At 45.1% G+C, this 14,891-nt stretch overlaps 1 pseudogene; it reads right to left on the reverse strand.

Moving 5' to 3' along the window:
- Positions 1-197: 197 nt before the first annotated feature.
- LOC115187600 (protein lifeguard 1-like) lies at positions 198-13,106 on the reverse strand (annotated as a pseudogene).
- Between the last annotated feature and the right edge of the window lie 1,785 nt (positions 13,107-14,891).

Genomic DNA, 14,891 nt, shown 5'->3' on the forward strand with positions numbered 1-14,891 from the left:
TATGGATATATATATTTACCCCAAAAAATAAATGGGGGATTGGAAATTATGCAGACAATTACATTGATGGAAGCAATATTCTTTCCGCAATATTAAGCTGATGCCACCCTAGAAGAAAAAAGAAAAATAATTTAAAAAAAGAAAAGAAGACTGAGCACAATGAACATGAGGGAGTACTATCAAGCAGAGTTACTTGCTATGACTGTGATATGTGGTTGTTTAGTTACCCAAGTTGAATGAACTGACTAAGTCAAATCAAATGTTTTGTAACATGCGCCGAATACAACAGGTGTAGACTTCACCGTGAAATGCTTATTTACGAGTCTTTCCCCAACAATGCAGAGTTAAAAAAGTATGAAAATTAGCAAAGAAAAATATTAACACAATAGAAAAATACATGGCTCTGGATAAGAACATCTGCTAAATCAGGGTTTCCCAAACACGCTCTGCGATGACTGACAAGAGGAACTGATGATGCACCACCCCATTTAGAAACGTCACCTTGTGCATTCTACTGTTACAACTTTCAACAGTAAGTTCAAAGCCGGACTGAGTTCGCTAGGGGGCGCGCCCCACAGTTTGGGAACCACTGCTCTAAAAGCGCATAGGGAACCACATTTAGGACAACAGGCGACAGCAGTGTTCACCTGAGACATAGGCACATAAAACAATGTGTAGCAGGTGTTGTACTAGATATGGAAAAGATGAGTAACTCCTGTAAAAAGACTCCTTCATCCTTCAAATGGTTCCTTTAGAGGAAGCTCTCAGTTCCGTGCTCTTCCAACGATAGCCAGGATGTAGAGGAAGATGTTGATGATGTCAGTGTACAGGGAGAGAGCAGCAAAAACATAGTCCTCTGGACTCAGGGCATTCTCCTTGTTGCCAAGCAGCAGCTGAGTGTCCACAGCCAAGAACTGGAATCAATCACATTCAAAACAATGATCATTCTATTATCACAATTAGAATCAGCATTCTACTCATTCTATTTAGCAAGATATGTGCTGTGAGATAAGGTCTCGATTTGGTCTGACAACACATGTAAAATAATGACTAAGACTGTGTACAAAATGGCACCCTGTTCCCTATATAGTGCATTACTTTGGCCAGGGCCCATCAATCAAAACACTTGCATGAATACTTAAATAGTTGCCCTACTACCACCACCAGTATCGTTTCTACAGGAAAAGAGACACCACCTATGATAATCACGATCATTACCAAAGAAAGAGATTTTAGTATGCATCCCTAATAGCACCATTCCCTAAATAGTGCACTACAATGGTCAAAAGTAGTGCGCTATAAAGAAAATAGGGTGGTATTTGTGACAAGGACTTACGCATGTGAAGAGTAGAGCGCCCAGCGAGGCGTAGACCAGTTCCAGGATCTTGTTGCGGATGAAGATGCAGAGGAAGCCGAAGAGGACCAGGACAATCAGACAGACCAACAGCACACCGTGACAGGAAGTGAAGTCATACTTGGTCTGTATGGGGTCGGAGGTCGGGTCAGGAAGAATGCCAAAGGTCAAAGGGACATATTAGTGATTAGCCAATGACGTGACTCTCATTTACTATCAAACAATAATAATATCACTAGCCTCACTGAACAGGGTAGGGTCAGTACCATCACTAGCCTCACTGAACAGGGTAGGGTCAGTACCATCACTAGCCTCACTGAACAGGGCAGGGTCAGTACCATCACTAGCCTCACTGAACAGGGTAGGGTCAGTAGCATCACTGAACAGGGCAGGGTCAGTACCATCACTGAACAGGGTAGGGTCAGTAGCATCACTAGCCTCACTGAACAGGGTAGGGTCAGTACCATCACTAGCCTCACTGAACAGGGCAGGGTCAGTACCATCACTAGTCTCACTGAACAGGGTAGGGTCAGTACCATCACTAGTCTCACTGAACAGGTAGGGTCAGTACATCACTAGCCTCACTGAACAGGGTAGGGTCAGTACCATCACTAGCCTCACTGAACAGGGTAGGTACCATCACTAGCCTCACTGAACAGGGCAGGGTAGGTACCATCACTAGCCTCACTGAACAGGGTAGGGTGGGTACCATCACTAGCCTCACTGAACAGGGTAGGGTCAGTACCATCACTAGCCTCACTGAACAGGGTAGGGTCAGTACCATCACTAGTCTCACTGAACAGGGTAGGGTCAGTACCATCACTAGCCTCACTGAACAGGGTAGAGTGGGTACCATCACTAGCCTCACTGAACAGGGTAGGGTAAGTACCATCACTAGCCTCACTGAACAGGGTAGGGTGGGTACCATCACTAGCCTCACTGAAACAGGGTAGGGTCAGTAGCATCACTAGTCTCACTGAACAGGGTAGGGTCAGTACCATCACTAGCCTCACTGAACAGGGTAGGGTCAGTACCATCACTAGCCTCACTGAACAGGGTAGGGTGGGTACCATCACTAGCCTCACTGAACAGGGTAGAGTGGGTACCATCACTAGCCTCACTGAACAGGGTAGGGTCAGTACCATCACTAGCCTCACTGAACAGGGTAGGGTCAGTAGCATCACTAGCCTCACTGAACAGGGTAGGGTGGGTACCATCACTAGCCTCACTGAACAGGGTAGAGTGGGTACCATCACTAGCCTCACTGAACAGGGTAGGGTGGGTACCATCACTAGCCTCACTGAACAGGGTAGGGTGGGTACCATCACTAGCCTCACTGAACAGGGTAGAGTGGGTACCATCACTAGCCTCACTGAACAGGGTAGAGTGGGTACCATCACTAGCCTCACTGAACAGGGTAGGGTGGGGTACATCACTAGCCCTCACTGAACAGGGTAGAGTGGGTACCATCACTAGCATCACTGAACAGGGTAGGGTAAGTACCATCACTAGCCTCACTGAACAGGGTAGGGTCAGTACCATCACTAGCCTCACTGAACAGGGTAGGGTCAGTACCATCACTAGCCTCACTGAACAGGGTAGGGTGGGTACCATCACTAGCCTCACTGAACAGGGTAGAGTGGGTACCATCACTAGCCTCACTGAACAGGGTAGGGTGGGTACCATCACTAGCCTCACTGAACAGGGTAGAGTGGGACCATCACTAGCCTCACTGAAACAGGGTATAGGACTGTACAGTAGAATCACTAGCATCACTGAACAGGGTAGGGTCAGTACCATCACTAGCCTCACTGAACAGGGTAGGGTCAGTACCATCACTAGCCTCACTGAACAGGGTAGGGTCAGTACCATCACTAGCCTCACTGAACAGGGCAGGGTCAGTACCATCACTAGCCTCACTGAACAGGGTAGGGTCAGTACCATCACTAGCCTCACTGAACAGGGTAGGGTGGGTACCATCACTAGCATCACTGAACAGGGTAGGGTAAGTACCATCACTAGCCTCACTGAACAGGGTAGGGTCAGTACCATCACTAGCCTCACTGAACAGGGCAGGGTCAGTACCATCACTAGCCTCACTGAACAGGGTAGGGTCAGTACCATCACTAGCCTCACTGAACAGGGTAGAGTGGGTACCATCACTAGCATCACTGAACAGGGTAGGGTAAGTACCATCACTAGCCTCACTGAACAGGGTAGGGTCAGTACCATCACTAGCCTCACTGAACAGGGTAGGGTCAGTACCATCACTAGGCCTCACTGAACCAGGTAGGGTGGGTACCATCACTAGCCTCACTGAACAGGGTAGAGTGGGTACCATCACTAGCCTCACTGAACAGGGTAGGGTGGGTACCATCACTAGCCTCACTGAACAGGGTAGAGTGGGTACCATCACTAGCCTCACTGAACAGGGTAGGGTCAGTAGCATCACTAGCATCACTGAACAGGGTAGGTCAGTACCATCACTAGCCTCACTGAACAGGGTAGGGTCAGTACCATCACTAGCCTCACTGAACAGGGTAGGGTCAGTACCATCACTAGCCTCACTGAACAGGGCAGGGTCAGTACCATCACTAGCCTCACTGAACAGGGTAGGGTCAGTACCATCACTAGCCTCACTGAACAGGGTAGGGTCAGTACCATCACTAGCCTCACTGAACAGGGTAGGGTCAGTACCATCACTAGCCTCACTGAACAGGGTAGGGTGGGTAGCATCACTAGCCTCACTGAACAGGGTAGGGTGGGTACCATCACTAGCCTCACTGAACAGGGTAGAGTGGGTACCATCACTAGCCTCACCGAACAGGGTAGGGTGGGTACCATCACTAGCCTCACTGAACAGGGTAGGGTCAGTACCATCACTAGCCTCACTGAACAGGGTAGGGGTCAGTACCATCCTAGCCTCACTGAACAGGGTAGGGTGGGTACCATCACTAGCCTCACTGAACAGGGTAGGGTCAGTACCATCACTAGCCTCACTGAACAGGGTAGGGGTCAGTACCATCACTAGTCTCACTGAACAGGGTAGGGTCAGTACCATCACTAGCCTCACTGAACAGGTAGGGTCAGTAGCATCACTAGCCTCACTGAACAGGGTAGGGTGGGTACCATCACTAGCCTCACTGAACAGGGTAGGGTAAGTACCATCACTAGTCTCACTGAAACAGGGTAGGGTCAGTACCATCACTAGCCTCACTGAACAGGTGTAGGGTCAGTACCATCACTAGCCTCACTGAACAGGGTAGGGTCAGTAGCTCACTAGCCTCACTGAACAGGGTAAGGGTGGGTACCATCACTAGCCCTCACTGAACAGGGTAGGGTAAGTACCATCACTAGTCTCACTGAACAGGGTAGGGTCAGTACCATCACTGAACAGGGTAGGGTCAGTACCATCACTAGCCTCATGACAGGGTAGGTCAGTAGCATCACTGAACAGGGTAGGGTAAGTACCATCACTGAACAGGGCAGGGTCAGTACCATCACTGAACAGGGCCAGTATCTATGATGGCAGGGTCGGGGTCAATTCCAGTTCAATTCCTGTTAAATTTGATTCCATAGGAAGGCTGTTTAAAGGTACACTCAGCGATATGACGTAAGTGCACAAAGTAAAGAGCAGAGTTCATCAATTTCCCCAAACTAAGAGCGTTGAAGCGTGAGGCTCAACTCCCCCTCTGTTTTGGTCCCGTACCTACCACGCTCTAACAGCGGGAAGTGAACCCATACCCAGATACTGTGTGTGACTGTGGGAGCGAAGGTCTTGCATAGAGAGGAGGAGAGAGAGAGATAGGAGAGAGAGAGAGAGGAGATAGAGATAGAGAGCGAGACAGATAGAAGAGATGAGAGGAAGAGGAGAGACAGATAGAGACCAGAGAGAGAGGAGGATGATGGAGACAGAGGAGATGAGACAAGGATAGAGACAGAGAGAAGACAGAGAGACAGAGAAGAGCAGAGGAGAGATGGAGAGAGAGATATAGAGATAGAGAGAGACAGATAGAGAGAGAGATAGAGACAGAGAGATAGAGATAGAGAGAGATAGAGATATAGATAGAGAGAGAGAGAGAGAGAGAGAGAGACAGATAGAGATAGAGAGAGACAGATAGAGATAGAGAGAGAGAGACAGATAGAGACAGAGAGAGACAGATAGAGACAGAGAGAGAGAGACAGATAGAGACAGAGAGAGAGAGACAGATAGAGAGAGAGAGAGAGACAGATAGAGAGATAGAGAGAGAGAGAGATAGAGAGAGAGAGAGAGAGACAGATATAGATAGAGAGAGAGAGAGAGAGACAGATAGAGATAGATAGATATAGACAGATATAGAGATAGATAGAGAGAGACAGATAGAGAGAGACAGATAGATAGAGATAGAGAGAGAGATAGAGATATAGATAGAGAGAGAGATAGAGAGACAGAAACAGAGAGAGAGATAGAGAGAGAGACAGAGACAGATAGAGAGATATATAGAGAGAGAGAGAGAGATAGAGAGAGATATAGAGAGAGAGAGAGAGAGAGAGAGAGAGAGAGAGAGAGAGACAGATAGAGAGAGAGAGAGAGATAGAGATAGAGAGAGAGATAGAGATAGAGAGAGACAGATAGAGAGATAGAGAGAGAGACAGATAGAGAGAGATAGAGACAGATAGAGATAGAGACAGATAGAGATAGAGACAGAGACAGATAGAGATATAGATAGAGAGAGAGAGAGAGATAGAGACAGATAGAGAGATAGAGATAGAGACAGATAGAGATATAGAGATAGAGATAGAGAGAGACAGATAGAGAGATAGAGAGAGAGAGAGAGATAGAGATATAGAGAGAGAGAGATAGAGAGAGATATAGATAGAGAGATAGAGAGATAGAGAGATAGAGAGATAGAGAGATAGAGAGATATATATATATATTATATATATATAGAGAGGAGAGAGAGAGAGAGAGAGAGAGAGAGAGAGAGAGAGAGAGATAGAGATATATATATATATATATATATATATATATATATATATATATATATATATATATATATATAGAGAGAGAGAGAGAGAGAGAGAGAGATGGATACAGACCTGGAGAGAAAAGATAACCACGGTGAAGCAGACAACAGCAGTGATGCCCACGGCCATGATGACTGAGTCAGTGTCGTAGAACTAGCTATCATCCCCACCATGTAGGACATAGCCAGGGTCAGGATGGACTGGAAACACCAGAGGCAAGGAGAGTCAATCAAACTCTTTTACAACTTCAACAATACTTTATGTAGAAGTGCACATATCAACACAAACTTAGTGAATAAGACATTTTTCTTCTTCAATTAGATAAATGTACAGAACCGGCCCATAAAGAATAGCTACGAATACTATTGTTCATTGAGCGTGCTTTTTAGTCCAGGTAAAGGCTTCATCTGAGTTTGGAAAACAGGCCCATAAAGTATAGAATTATAATGGTAATAATGGCCATTTAAATGAGACAGGTCTTATTAACTTACTAGTGCAATCAGGTTCCATGGATGTTTGCGGCGAAACTCTCCACAGCAGCTGATGGTGATGAGAGAGACGAAGAAGACGCCATAGGACACCCAGTAGGTCCATGTGTTGGCCCTGACGAACACTTTGATTTCCTCCACAAAGGTGAAGAGAGCCACAAAGAAGAATGTTACCATCAGCTGGACGGTCAACACCATGAAGACCTGTAGGTGGACAAGGAGACAGAGACTATTAGATACAGGATACATACTGTACTACAAGTCCAACTACAGATGAAATGTAGACTCTGAGGATTGCTCTTTAAAAATGTTTTGAAGCCATTTTGTTTGATTATTATGATGGCTATACAGATGCATGTACAACCATTTTATCTTAAGTTAATATTTTTTCTTTAGTTCAAGTTTGCTTGAGGTCCTGATTTGGAGCCTCTTGTCATCCTGGTTGTCCCTTACTTTCCGGATGAAGGCTCGTCTTATGGTCTTGTCGTCCAGTCCAGAGCCAAGAGAGAAGGAACTATTGTCACTGAAGCCTGGGGGTTGATCATCGCTGTGGTAATCAGTGTTTAGGTCTGGGAAAAAAGACAGACTCAATGCAATGCACATCAGACCACAAACACTTCCAATGCCCCTTTCTATCTATCAATGAATGATAACACACATCGTTTTTGCTCCCTACTGAAAGTGCTCCATCTTGAAAACTTCACTGCTGTCATGCATCCTTTTGTGGACTAATGAACGAAATACTCAAAGATAGTTTGAGTGAACTATCCCTTTAACACTTGAAGTACTCACCATGATTTGGGCTGTCAAAGCCCTGACCGTAGGCCCCAGGCATGGGAGCATAAGGTGCAGTGCCATATCCTGGGTTCCCCTGACCCTGGGAGTACATGGGCTGACCAAATGCACCAGGCGTGGGGAAGGGCATCCCCCCTGGAGCAGGCCCTGGCCCCCCAAATGAGTTTGGCATTCCCTGCGTGTTGGGTAAGGTCATCCCATATCCTGGGTTCCCGTGACCCTGGGAGTACATGGGCTGACCAAATGCCCCAGGCGTGGGGAAGGGCATCCCCCCTGGAGCAGGCCCTGGCCCCCCAAATGGGTTCGGCATTCCCTGCGTGTTTGGTAAGGTCATCCCATATCCTGGTGGGCTTGGCTGCCCAAAGCCTACATTTGGGGGCTGGATGCCCCCCTCCAATGAAGAATAGATATTCCTGTCAGGTTGGGACATCACTAGGAGAGGGGTTCAAGAAGTGTTGATCTTGTCTGGACTGTAGAAACAGGGCACTAGAGACAGAGACACATGATGACGAATGACAAAAGTTACTTTTGACATTTTAGTCATTTAGCAGAAGCTCTTATCCAGAGCAATTTACAGGAGCAATTAGGGATAAGTGCCTTGCTCAAGGGCACATCGATTTTTCACCTAGTCAGATGGCTGGTTAGGATCCTAGTAGGTATCTTAGTAGGTTAGGATGGTAAAGGTTTTAAGAGTACATAATGTCATCTAAAAAGGGGTTTAAGGAGATCAAAGTCCATCCGGGGATCCCTAGGGGATACCTGCCCCAGTATCTGTGTATTACAGATGTCAACAATGAGTAGGATGGTTCTCCTCTCTAACGCCCTGGAAGCTCATATTCAAACTCCCATTAGACAGTTCTGCAAGCGTTATGTCAAAATATGTTCCTTACTCACCAAATATCTTAATTTACTCCCGCTATGGCCGGTATGTACTTCCAAAAAAGGTATAAATAAAAATGAACAAGCAAAGGGAAACAAATGCATATTCGGCATTCATACTGCCACAAACAGAAAGTATACAACATCTCAATACATTGGAGGTGCTGAAAATGACCTTTTTTTGGTTGCTTGTATTTTTATTTAGACCTTTTTTGGAAGTACATACAGGCCGTAACGGGAGGAAATGAACATAGCTGCTGAGTGAAACTCCCTATTTGGTAAGCTCGCTTGTAGAGCTGTCTAATGGGAGTTTGAATCAGTTTAGAGGCATCTCTAATGCACAGATACTGGAGGAGGGAATACTCTATCCACCCTGTATTAACTGTGCATCACGAGGGAGGGAGGGAGGGAGCATGATTCAGCAAACTATCTAGATTAGAACAATGATAAGCAAACAGCAGTGTGCTATTCATTACAATGTAAGAGCTCAAAATAATATAACCAAAAATAAACTGTGACTGTTGATCAGTGACTAAAAATGAACTATGGTTACGGGAAACGAGGGGGCAGTGGTCCAACTTTAAAGTATCCCTCCCCGTCCCGCTCTTAACTACACTGTTCACAACAATTGTCCAACAGTGTGTGATTGCGGCCTGCAATTCGGGGCGTTCCAAAAATAGGCCGTTTATAACAGTTAGTAGTCTTAACATCTGGCACATAATAACTGCACAATGACCAGAACATTTCCTAACATTCATTTGTAGAAGATAATCCAAGTGTTTCTAGCACAGAGACTGAGATTCTCTTTTCAATATTCATCACTCAAACTCTCCTGTTGGATTTATCTATATAGTTATCTACATGCTCAAACGGGATATATTTAAAAAATAAGGCCCAAGGGGGTGTGATATAAGGCCAATATACCACGGCTAAGGGCTGTTCTTAAGCACGACGCAACAAGGTGCCTGGACACAGCCCTTAGCCGTGGTATAGGGGCCATATACCTCAAACCCCCTGAGGTGCCTTATTGCTATTATAAACTGGTTGCGAATGTAATTAGAGCAGTAAAAATAAATGTTTTGTCATACCCATGGTATACAGTCTGATATACCACAGCTGTCAGCCAATCAGAATTCAGGGCTCGAACCACCTAGTGTATATTTACAATTATTAACTGGGTGGTTTGAGCCCTGAATGCTGATTGGTTGAAAGCCATGGTATATCAGATGTGTACCACGGGAATGACAAAAACATTTTACTGTTCTAATTGTTGGTAACCAGTTTACTTAAGCAATAAGGCACGTCAGGGGTTTGTGGTATATGGCCAATATACCACGGCTAAGGGCTGTATCCTAAGAACAGCCCATATACCACACCTCATCGTGCCTTATTGCTTAAGCATAGCAGTCTAAACAAGTTAAACTGACATCCATTGATGAAAATGTTCTGGAGAGTTTAATAGGGGCAATTTATCTTCTATCGTGACCTATTCTTAAACTCGCAATAATTATTATTTTGATGGAAAACCATATTTTGCTTCTCAGCTTATGTCAGTTAAAATTATATTCCTTAATTTGCTTAATAACTTTATAGGAAAAGGATTTATTGGATAAATGTGGCAACTCCTCTCTTGCTGCAACATTTTTGGGGGGGCTAGTTCAGGCATTTTGTATAGGTTTTCAGGGGTCAACGGGTTTCGACCTGATGCCTACATTTGAGCTAGATCTGGCAACCCTGGTTCCATCTGTGTAACGTCATCCTAGTTAGCTGGGTAATCGAGGCTTTCTGAACGCTTCGCCGCTTTCACCAAATTGTGCCGGAAAAGGGTCAATTACTGCGAGCTTCATTATCTGTTCACAATGCACATCAGTAACATCTGCTGTCCAGAAATAAATAGCGGTGTGATTATCAGGTTTTTTCTCCACTGTTTTCATCAAAACTCCGTGGTGTAGCAGTAAATCCTACGTCCCCTTTTTGCCTTCAAATACATTTTAAAAAACAAAACAGAATCTGTGGCATTATTTAGGATGCTGAAGACAGGAGATTATATTATACTAAATAAAACAAATTATTTGAACTGAGCAGAAAGTGTGGTTTCACTTTTTTTCCCTTCTAAATGGTGTTCCTTCAACGGGTTTCGACCTCAGATGTCCCTGAATGGTCCATACTCTTCCTGCTAAACTACCAGTCAGGTGAAACTTCTTGGACAAAATCCTAACTACATTTGGAAGTGCTGTGTCCAGGTCAGTGTTTGAAAGCAGCTTGGAATAGGAGAAGAATGCGCCGAGACAACGGCCAAATCAGTGGGATCTCTCATTTAGCAAAACACGGTTTGAACCAGTCAGATCTTCACTCATGGCTCGGAGCTCCGGTATCATCACTAGCTACCGGTGTCGCCCCGGCCTGCTGTGTACCAGAGACCCAGCTATCGTTACGAGCTACATATCCCGCCTGATGTGTACCGGAGTCCTAGCTAGCTGGAACCCGGTGTCCTTCGGCTTCGCTAACGCCTGCCCTCGCCTTTGTTAACAGCACTGCGGGAAAACAGTCCCGGTCAGGCGGGGGCGAAGGACACTGACTACCGTTGTCCTAGCTAGCTAGCTACCAACGTTGTCGCCCCCGCCTCTTCTGTGGGGTTTATCAACGTTTGGCATCCAACGTTATGGTGCGTTACCGTCACCTACTGTACCGGAGCGCCCCGCCTCTGTACCGGAGTCCTAGCTTTAAAAAAGGTTACCATTAGAAGTACACTACATGACCAAAAGTATGTGGATCATTCCAAAATCATGGGCATTAATATGGAGTTGGTCCCCCTTTGCGGCTATAACAGCCTCCACTCTTCTGTGAAGGCTTTCCACTAGATGTTGGAACATTGCTGCAGGGTTTTGCTTCCATTCAGCCACATGAGCATTAGTGAGGTCCGGGACTGATGTTGGGCGATTAGGCCTGGCTCACAGTTGGCGTTCCAATTCATCCTAAAGGTGTTCGATGGGGTTGAGGTGAGGGCTCTGCAGGCCTGTCAAGTTCTTCCACAACAAATCGACAAACCATTTTTGTATGGACCTCACTTTTATGCACGTGGGCATTGTCATGCTGAAACAGGAAAAGGCCTTCCCCAAACTGTTGCCACAAAGTTGGAAGCACAGAATTGTCTAGAATGTCATTGTATCTATAGCGTTAAGATTTCCATTCACTGGAACTAAGGAGACTAGCCCGAACCATGAAAAACAGACCTAGACCATTATTCCTCCTCTACCAAACTTTACAGTTGGCACTTTGCATTCAGGCAGGTAGCATTCTCCAGGCATCCACCAAACCCAGATTCGTCCGATGGACTGCCAGATGGTGAAGCGTGATTCATCGCTCCAGAGAACACGTTTCCACTGCTCCAGATTCCAATGGCGGCGAGCTTGGCATTGCGCATGTTTATCTTACGTTTGGCTGCTCGGCCATGAAAACCTATTCCATGAAACTCCTGACGAACAGTTCTTGTGCTAATGTTGTTTCCAGAGGCAGTTTGGAACTCGGTAGTGAGTGTTGCAAACGAGGACAGAGATTTTTACACACTGCGCTTCAGCATTTGGCGGTCCCGTTCTGTGGGGTTTTATGTCCTACCACTTTGCAGCAGAGCCATTGTTGCTCCTAAACGTTTCCACTTCACAATAACAGTTACAGTTGACCAGGGCAGAAATTTGACAAACTGACTTGTTGGAAAGGTGGCATCCTATGACAGTGCCATGTTGAAAGTCACTGAGCTCTTCAGTAAGGCCATTCTATGGGGGCAGTAGGTAGCCTAGTGGTTAGAGCGATGGGCCAGTAACCGAAAGTTTGCTGACAAGGTAAAAATCTGTCGTTCTTCTCCTGAACAAGGCAGTTAACCCACTGTTCCCCGGTAGGCCGTCATTGTAAATTAGAATTTGTTCTTAACTGACTTGCCTAGTTAAATTAAAAAACGAAATCTGCTGCCAATGTTTGTCTATGAAGATTGCATGGCTGTGTGCTTGATTGTATACACCTGTCAGAAATGTATGTGACTGAAATAGCCGAATCCACTAATTTGAAGAGGTGTCCACATACTTTTGTATATCATATTAAGAAAGAGGTGCAGATGCAGGAACGCCCCGAATTGCGGGACGCAATTTTACCCTTCTACCAATAATAACTTTCACTGGCAAGATTTCACTGTTACAAGATTCATGAGCTCAGATCTAGGATTAGTTTAGTCGACTAAACTGCGGCTGTGGAGAACTATTACTGCGCCACAGACAACCGTTGTTGTTTTGTACAAGTGGAAAACTATAACAGGCTGTACAAAATATTTAAAAAAAATCCCACTGTAACAAACAACATTCTCACATTACCGGTATTCTCCGTGGATGAAGTTTTAAAGTTTTCCGTAAGTGTTTTCCAAGTTGCTCCCAGTTTTAAATACAGTCGTGTGAAGCTATAAAGGAAAGAAGAAAATTACTTTCCTTTTCGGTAGGCGATATTTGTTCCGCTAAGTCCTGTGTTACATATTTCAGTCCAAGAGGTCATGCGCGCCCCTGAGGCACGTCATTTCTCGAATGAACTGTGGCCCTGCTGCCGCCAGATGGCGCGATTATTCCTTACGTGACAATTACAAAAGACGTGAGGAATAATAGCGCCATCTGGCGGCAGCAGGGCTCGCACATATGTCAACAAAGGGCCAATGATGAGTAAATATTAGAACTTGATCGTTAAAGGGCCAATACATTTATGCGTAACAATTAAGTACCTTACTGTGATTGTTTTCTATTGAAATGGCCAAAAAGAAACAAAAAATAGCTTCTTAGCGAAGATAAATTTCTCAAACAACAATTTTGCTAGGACTGTCTAGGAGTGGTCTGAGTGGGTAGGAGAAAACTGAAAACGATCTGTTATTGGCAGATAGGTTTGGAACTCTCTTTCGTATTGGTCTATTAACAAACGTACCACGTGGTGATGTCACCAGGCAGACCAAAACTCCATCCCACCACAACAGGCTGAAATTTCAGGCGGTCTTTTTAAAACAGCTCTTACACTAAAAGAGCATTATCATTATTTTCACAATTTCACAGTATTATCCTAACCTGGAAATATATATAAAATACAGGGAAATCATGTTTTTGACCGCACTGGGCCTTTAACAACAAGTACTTTCAATAATACCTTTTGTTTATTAATGAGGATTAATAAATTAGTGCCCAGTTAATTATTATTATTTTCACGTAAAAGTGAGCCTAGGCCAAAAGTCCACTAGATGTCAGCATGTCACATCTGAACACACACACACACACACACACACACACACACACACACACACACACACACACACACACACACACACACACACACACACACTGACCTTAGCTCTCTCCCCTTCAACTCTGTTCTTCAGTTAATTCCAGTCTTGGCATCAGGGTGCAGGCTTAATTGCTTCAGCCCAGTATTAACACAACTAATGAAATGAACTGACCACAAGCTCAGCATTTAGTTGAATTGAAGGACACTGACCAAGTCTAACTCTTTCTCACATTGATCAGAATGGAGAAATTAAGACATTTTCAAGGGTCTTGTTTACAAAACACGAGAGGGCTTTTGTTGTTCCTCCTACCCATTGAGTATGATAGAGGCCTCTAGTGGTCAAAAGACAGTTTTAACATGGGCAGCACCATTGAGGGCTTCCAGCATGCTTCCGCCATTTTAAAGTAGTTAAAGTAGTCAACTAGGTGGGGATTCCTGGGGTTGTAGCCTAAATGCCGCTGCCCATGCTGTCAAAGACACTATTATGGCACAGATATAAAGAGGACTCCTCTATCTTTATGCTCCTTCCACTGAGGAGGGCCTGTAGGCCACCACCTGTCCCCACTGTGCCTGCACACACTCAGACACTGAGGCCTGACAGGTGACATTCTGCAGCTGTCTGTCTGCCTAATAGGGTTCAGCTGTTGTAAAAATGGGGACAAGCGTGACCAAGTCTTGGCCTCACAAACTGTATCTCCATGAAAATGAACAATAATGTATGTATCGTATTATAACTCTTAAATGCAGATAGAACACTATATACCATGTCCTCTATTCCACTGAAACTGTCAGACTAATGTTAAAGCTTACGTGGCCATCAGTGGTCTTAACTTTATTCCCATATTGAAGGTCCAATTTGCCTGGAATTCAAAATGATTCTAAACAGGTGGAACAGGGGAAAGAGGAGTTCCCAGGATCCTCTCTGACTGGTCACGTCGCAGATTTTGCAGTCTCATTTGTTCCTGCCTGGTTGCTATCCACACACACACACACACACACACACACACACACACACACACACACACACACACACACACACACACACACACACACACACACACACA

The sequence above is a fragment of the Salmo trutta genome, unplaced genomic scaffold, assembly GCF_901001165.1.
Source record: "Salmo trutta unplaced genomic scaffold, fSalTru1.1, whole genome shotgun sequence".
In the NCBI taxonomy this organism is placed as follows: Eukaryota; Metazoa; Chordata; class Actinopteri; order Salmoniformes; family Salmonidae; genus Salmo; species Salmo trutta.